The sequence below is a fragment of the Diaphorina citri genome, unplaced genomic scaffold (genome assembly GCF_000475195.1).
Source record: "Diaphorina citri unplaced genomic scaffold, Diaci psyllid genome assembly version 1.1 scaffold1610, whole genome shotgun sequence".
Lineage (NCBI taxonomy): Eukaryota > Metazoa > Arthropoda > Insecta > Hemiptera > Psyllidae > Diaphorina > Diaphorina citri.
This window is the reverse complement of record NW_007379036.1, coordinates 27,940-35,606: the sequence shown is the minus strand read 5'-3', so window position 1 is coordinate 35,606 and position 7,667 is coordinate 27,940.

Below are 7,667 nucleotides of genomic sequence, written 5' to 3'. Positions count from 1 at the left end.
CCCTCCTTTCCGACGTTTTTAACCTTGGGCATTCTCTTCCCCCAATCTTTTTAGGATGAAATCAACGGTTACAAGGCAGACGCGCTACCCTCCAAGCTAACTAGGCCGGCCTGAAGAGGTTTGATGTAGGGAACTGTAACAACGCCCGATGGAGGTCTTATCGTCCCGTGGAACCGAAGAGGAAAGGAGGACAGGGTAGCAGAAAACCATTTACCATTACCGTTAGACCGAATAGACTGTTACAAGGCAGACGCGTTACCTATCAAACCAACTAGGATAGAAATACGTGAGTAATAGAGAAAACTAGAAAAGAGGAAAAATAAAAATATGTACCTATAATATTATGTATCTAGCACCAATAACATTAATTAGTACAGAAAACGCTTTGCCTAATTGAAAAAAAAAGAAGAATAATGACTTTCATTACCATATTTCAATTAATAATAGCGGTATTAAACACAACGTGTCTATAATATTATTATTATCCAGGTCAGGACGAACGGTTTGAAAATATATACAGAAAATATGGGAGTCAACGGATTAAGTCCCGTCGACCTTTTTTTTTCAGTCCGGATGCTTTTGAATTTAGTCCGCTTAGTCCATGTATTTTAGGTGCAAAATCAGTGGCGTAGCGTCCATGTAGGGCGTGTATGGCGGCCGTACACTCAAAATTTACTCAAATACCCTTAAATATTGTGTGGCTGTTTTCCTAGGCTACATATAAAACAGGTAGACACATTCTAAAAAATATAAAGAAAAAAATAATATTAGATACAGATAGTATTGGTCGAAACCTTGCTTTATTTAACAAGTTGGTCTGAAATAGACTCCTGGTTACAGAGTGCTCCTATTTCTAAGTACATGTTTTGCTAGAAAAACAACGTAGGGTAGCATGTGCATGACTTATGTAATAATGTGCATGGTGATGGAAATTAGTGCCCTACACGCCTTACACTTGACTTTAGACCACGCTACGCCACTGGGTAGGTCCTCTATTTTATTGGTCGAAAATACAATTTCATCCCTTCTATTTTTTACTGATTTGTTCTACTTTATAAATTGAACAAGAGCTAAAAAAAAAAAAAAAAAAAAAAAAAAAAAAAAAAAAAAAAAAAAACATCGAGGACGTATTTGAGAGCAGGGTCGTACACAGGATTCTGTTGAATCTGGCCCACAGTAAAGGGGGAAAATGAAGCAAGAGGCTGAGTGCTCCCCGAACTGCAAACACAGAGCCGAAAAAACTTCGACCCCGCCGGGAATCGAACCCGGAACCTCCGGCATTCAAGCCTAGTGTGATAAACAAGAGCTGCTCAGGGGATCAATTTCAATTTTCTGGGACTAATATGTCCTTCTATCCCAACAGGATGTAAAGCTGAAGGCCGAGACGAAAATATAACATTATACGTACCTATGTACCTAAACAAGAGCTGCTCAGGGGATCAATTTCAATTTTCTGGGACTAATATGTCCTTCTATCCCAACAGGATGTAAAGCTGAAGGCCGAGACAAAAATATAACATTACACGTACATATGTACCTAGTATTTATTTACTACAATGAATTTGAATATGGGTGTGGCTCCCTTGGGTACTTCCTCAAATTCGTTTTTTAGGTGGGCGAATAAATGGTACACTTACCCTAGGTATGTAAACATAGACAGATCAGCGTTGGGAAAACACTGAAAATCTTAGGATTGTGACGTATGGGTACCTGATCACCCAAGTCGGTAAGAACCTAAGTAAAGCTAAAAATATAATGTAGGAAAACAAACGTTTGTAGTTTTGACATCTCCACCAATATTGAATTTATTAAGTTAGGAGTTTTGGCATCTCCACTAATATGAAATACTCGTATATGAAGCTTGCAGTTTTGTCATCTCCACCAATATCGAATAAAATTTATGATGGTTGTAGTTTTGTCATCTCCACCAATATTCAATCAAATGGTGTTTGTAGTTTAGTCATCTCCACCAATATTCAATCAAATGTTATTTGTAGTTTAGTCATCTCCACCAATATCGAATAAAATTTATGATGGTTGTAGTTTTGACATCTCCACCAATATTCAATCAAATGGTATTTGTAGTTTAGTCATCTCCACCAATATTCAATCAAATGGTATGCACGACTTATGTAATAATGTGCATGGTGATGGAAATTAGTGCCCTACACGCCTTACACTTGACTTTAGACCACGCTACGCCACTGGTGGGAACGGACCTCAAGGTCCTCAAGGTCTTATCGTCCTGAAAGCTAAGAGAGAAGGAAGACAGGAAAAGAGAAAGCGAGAACGAACCTTATCTGTTCAGGATAAAATCCGGCCCGGGTGGGGATCGAACCCACGACCTAGCGCTTTGTAACGTGGTACCTCCCTGTATACACGTACAGGAGCCACCCCGTAACTTAGTGCACGACTTATGTAATAATGTGCATGGTGATGGAAATTAGTGCCCTACACGCCTTACACTTGACTTTAGACCACGCTACGCCACTGTGCAAAATATCCATTGCCTAGGGAACTATAGGTACATGAATTTGATGTGCTACATACATTTATGAATATGGAGCTAGACAGCTATAGACTGGACATTTATACATTATTTAGGGAGAAGGAAGAGTGAGGCAGTCCCAAGTTCCGGCCTCGTGTTTTTAAGAGGTAAAAATAACAACAACCCTCCTTCTGTCCCTCGTTAGAGTCTTGTTACAATGTTGTTACAAAGTATATCCGCCGTTGAATAACGAACGAAGGAGAAGAAGAAGAAGAAGGAAGAAGAAGAAGAACGAGGAGGAGAAGGAGAGAGAGAGAGAACACTGCGTTTTGAATAAGTATACATATATTATTGACTTTAAATTTCAAATATTTCAATTAAATAACTACCTACCTACTGGTAAAAAGTTCAACAAATTAAATTTGTTGCTTGGGCCTTTCTTCAAGATTTCATCTTCTGTATCAAAAACATCAAAACTTTGTATTAATAGAATCAAAAACCTGAAAACTTCTTCTTAATAATATTTCACCCAATTTGCTCCCCCTCCTTCTTTGGCCGTTCTGAACTTTTTTTTTTTTTACAAGGAGCATAACACCATTTACAAGATATTGCAAATGACAACACCAATGTCCTTTTTAGTTACCTACTAAAAAAAAAAAAAAAAAAAAAGAAAAAAAATATCAAAAGTACTAGTAAAAAATTAAAAAGAAGTAAAAAGTAAAATTAAAACTACCTACATGGACCTACCAACTTCCTATAACAACCAATATTCATGACAAAATTCAAAGAATTCCAGTCAAAGCAGGGTCGTATCCAGGATTTTCCTCTATCAGGATTTTGTCGAGGGGGTTGGCCCGAGACTCCCGAGAGTCCAAACACTGATATATGGCTGCACCAATTTTTCGGAGTCTGACCTACAGAAAAAATTAAGCTCGAGGGGGGGTGGGAGTCCCTATATACGGCCCTGAGCTCGAGGTACCTAATACTTGTTTATATCAAGATTAGGAAATACTTTTAGTGCTGAAAGCTGTTCAATTGGCGAACAACAATATTAAACGTCAGTTTTCAACTTTTGACCTACATTATTTTACGCTGACGTCATGTCCAGAGGTTGGCCCATGGTATTTAATTAAAATTGATTGACTGATTGGATTAAAGCGGCAACCCGCTAATAAGCATTAAAAAAAAAATTGATTGACTGATTGGATTAAAGGGGCAACCCGCTAAAAACATTAAAAAAAAAAAAAAAAAAAATGGAAAGCAACAAACAAGTGGGCAAATATTTGCTCACCTGTCGAAAAAAGGAACACACTTGTACAGTGTGTAACAAAAGTCGTGCCAGCGGTGTTAGCAGACTGAGGAAAAAGTTAGTGATAGGGTGTCACAAAAATTAGGGTTGAAGAACGCTATTATTGGGTCAGTTCCCCTGAATCAGGTTTGTTGGAGCCCTGGGGTGATTGCTTTGGGCTGACATTTGGTTTCGGGTACAGAAAATTTACGACTGGATGCCCTTTGCGCTCGACCTTTATTATTTCTTTAACAAGGGGAATTTCAGGCTGGTATTCTCCTTGTTTATAGTCCCCCAGCCAGACTTTTCCACAAAATTACTCAATCAACATAAATACATCCATAAAATAGGTGAATGACTAAGGAGAAAAAAAAATCAAGTTTGCAGAAAACAACCGTTATTTTTATTTCGCGATTTGGCAACCTCTCAAATGACTGTTTTAACTTTGCACCATGTTTAGGACGAATCTCTCCCTCTCTCTTTGTGTCTGTCTATCTTTTTCTCTCTGTCTCTCTCTCTCTCTCTCTATCTCTTTCTCTCTCTATATATCTTTCTCTCCTTCCTAGTTCTCTGTGTCTCTCTCCTACATTCTCCTCTCTTTCTTCCTCTATCTCTCCTCCTTTTCCCTTTTCTCTCTCTCTCCTTATCATTCTTCTCCTCTCCGACCCTTGTTGTTATTCTCCTAATATTTATCCATTCCTTCTTTATTACTCCTTCCTTTATTCTATCTCCTATCTCTCTCTATTATTATACATTTTCCAAAAGTTTTCTTCGTTCTCCTCTCTCTATGGCTCTTTTTCCTCTCCCTTTTTCTCCTTCTCTCTCTATGCCCTTTTCCTCTTCATGCCAACTTTTCTGATCTCTCTCTCTCTCTTTCTTCCTCATTATTTTCTATCCCTCTCTTCCTTTCTCCTTTCCCCTAATATTACCTACCTCTCTCTCTCTCTCTCTCTCTCTCTTTGCTCATCTTGTTCTCATTCTATGTCCTTTCTTCTTTATCCCCCTTTCTCTCATCTTTCTCTCTCTCTCTCCCTCTCTCTCTATCTCTTTCCCTTCCCAACTTTTTGATGACGAAAATTTCCGGAGCCTGAAATCTCCGCCGCAAGTTATAAGAAATAAATTTACACTTACATATTACATAACATTCTATATTCTATATATAGGCCTTCCTACCTTCACTGCAGATAAGCTTACCCCTAATATAAGTCAGCCTAGATAGGAGAAAGCCAGCCCAGGTCCTATCGTCTCGAAATCGAAGAGAGAAGAAAGACAGGATAAGAGAAAGCCAGCCTTTAGAGAAAAAGTTTGTTCCGGGCTGGAATCAAAACAGCAACTTCGAACCTCAATAAGCTGGTGAGTAAGAATTTAAACGCCATCCTAGTTAGCTTGGAAGGTGGCACGTCTTGTAAGCGCCAGGTCACAGGTTCGATTCCCGGGGCGAACTTTGTCCTGAACAGGCAAGGTTGGCTCTCGGAATGCCTGGCTGTCTCCTATCCTGTCCCTTTACAGTGTTCCTGTTTTTTACATGGCTGAAGAAACAGATCCACCCAACAATAATTTTGCAAACTTTTCGGAAACATAAAACTTTTTTTTTGTGTGTGTGAATTTCACTGGCCATTAATATTTGATTCATTCCTCCTACCTCCTAATCTCTCTCTCTCTCCCTCTACCTATAATCTCTATCTCTCTCTCTCTCTCTCTCTGGAAACACAAAATATCATCTCTCTGTTATAGAAGAGGGAGAGAGAGAGAGAGAAGCTATAATACTATTATTATCGATCTCTGTTTTGCGCAATGAGATGTAATGCAATGTAAATACATTGGATTAGTTTTTTATCTCTTTCCCTCTCCCTCCCTCCCCCTCTATTTCTCTCTCTCTCTCCTGTTTTTATTTGGCACTTAGGAAAATAATAATAATAGACTCTTGAGTGGAAGGTAACCACTAGGCGAGGTTAACGCCGGAGGCGTTCTCTACCACCTAACCCATATTATGTGGTCAAAATCTCAAATACATGAGGATAAAATTCCCATGCCTCAGCTGGGATCGAACCCACGCCCTCCTGTTTACCAGGCGAGCGTCTTGACCACTATACGCTACCGAGGCAGGTAAGAGACGATAGAAAAGGTCCTCTAATATAGGACAAACTGTTCGAGAGTTATGCATGGTCAAACAAACAACAAAAGCCAGAATAAGAATCCAATTTATCCGGCAGTTTCTTCAAGGGTTAAACCCAGCAAGCTTTTATTAGTTAGCTTGGAAGTTATCGCTCCTGCCTCGAAAGCACAAGCGCTAGACCCTCTGTTTGATTACCGCCCAGGGCAAACTTTATACTGAACATATAAGGTCCGTTCTCAGAACGGCTGGCTTTCTTTTATCCTGTCCTCCTTTTCTCTTCACTTTCGGGACGATAAGACCTCAACTCAAAGAAATGAGAACTTCTGCATAATGCAAAACAATCTGAAAGTGCAATTCCAACTTTCCATTTAACGATAAGGTATTAGGTATCTGATGAGAACCTGGAAAACTTTTCACTAAGAACACCATATCGTTTCCATATCCAGAAAACTTATCTTCTCTTTCTTCCTATCAGGGGTGTATTTAGGGGGCCTCCCTCGGCCTTTAGGCTTTATTTTTCTCCTTTACCGTAGGAATGACTCAGAAAATTTGGAGCATACACCTGCCCTCCTCCCGGAACGTCATGCATTGTTTGGACTTGTGCCCCCCCCCCCTCCTTCGATAAAATAATCCTAGATTAAGCCCTGATTCCTAATGCATGGGGAAAGTAATAATGAAGCATACACTTGCCCCCCCCCCGGAACGTAATGAATTGTTTAGTTTTCCCCCCCGCCCCCCTCTTTCGATAGAATAATCCTAGATTCGGCCCTGATTCCTAATGCATGGGGAAAGTAATAATCTTCTCTCGCTCAATATTTCCCTTGTCCCAAGGGCTCATTCCTGAAAGAAATGGGGAAGTATTTTATTGTGTATAGGTAATGGGTAGGTACGTTTGGGACCGTCAATTTTTTCCCCCGCTTGTTTAGGTTTCCCCATTACAAAAGTGTTTTTAAATTACCTACCTCCAATTACAAAAGCTTCTTAAAAATAATTGTTGTGGAATATACAGTATTAAAGTTAGAGCAATAAAGTTAAGCAACGTTGTGCTTGGTTAGTATCCGGATGTGCCGTTTTGTACTTAGGTACCTTAAAATCTTAAATAATATTTTCTCCTCATTCCTCCATTGTATCACATGTCATAAGAAGAATTTTTAGCAATTCCTCTTCTTCTTCTTCTCCCTCCTCTTCTTCTTCTTCTTCTTCCTCCTCTTCTTCCTCCTCTTCTTCTTCCTCCTCCTCTTCTTCCTCTTCTTCTTCTTCTTCTTCTTCCTCCTCCTCTTCTTCCTCTTCTTCTTCTTCTTCTTCTTCTTCCTCTTCTTCTTTTTCATTTTATTGAAAAAACGCCATATTAACCTGTCGACTTATTTTCCTTCCTTAAGCTTAGGATAAGAAATTCTTTGTAAAAAAATTGATACCAAATAAAACATACCTATACCTATATTATCAATAAAATAAGTAGGTACCTATCTATTGCAATTCTAGCTGTTTTTCTTCAACTTTCTCACTCCAAGACCGGAGGGTACCTTCCCTGTGTAGTTTTTCGTCAAGGGGGTCAAGAAAGGTTAATGGAATGTTTAAGCTTAGGATAAGAAATTCTTTGTAAAAAAATTGATACCAAATAAAACATACCTATACCTATATTATCAATAAAATAAGTAGGTATCTATTGCAATTCTAGCTGTTTTTCTTCAACTTTCTCACTCCAAGGCCGGAGGGTACCTTCACAGTGTAGTTTTTCGTCAAGGGGGTCAAGAAAGGTTAATGGAATGGAAACT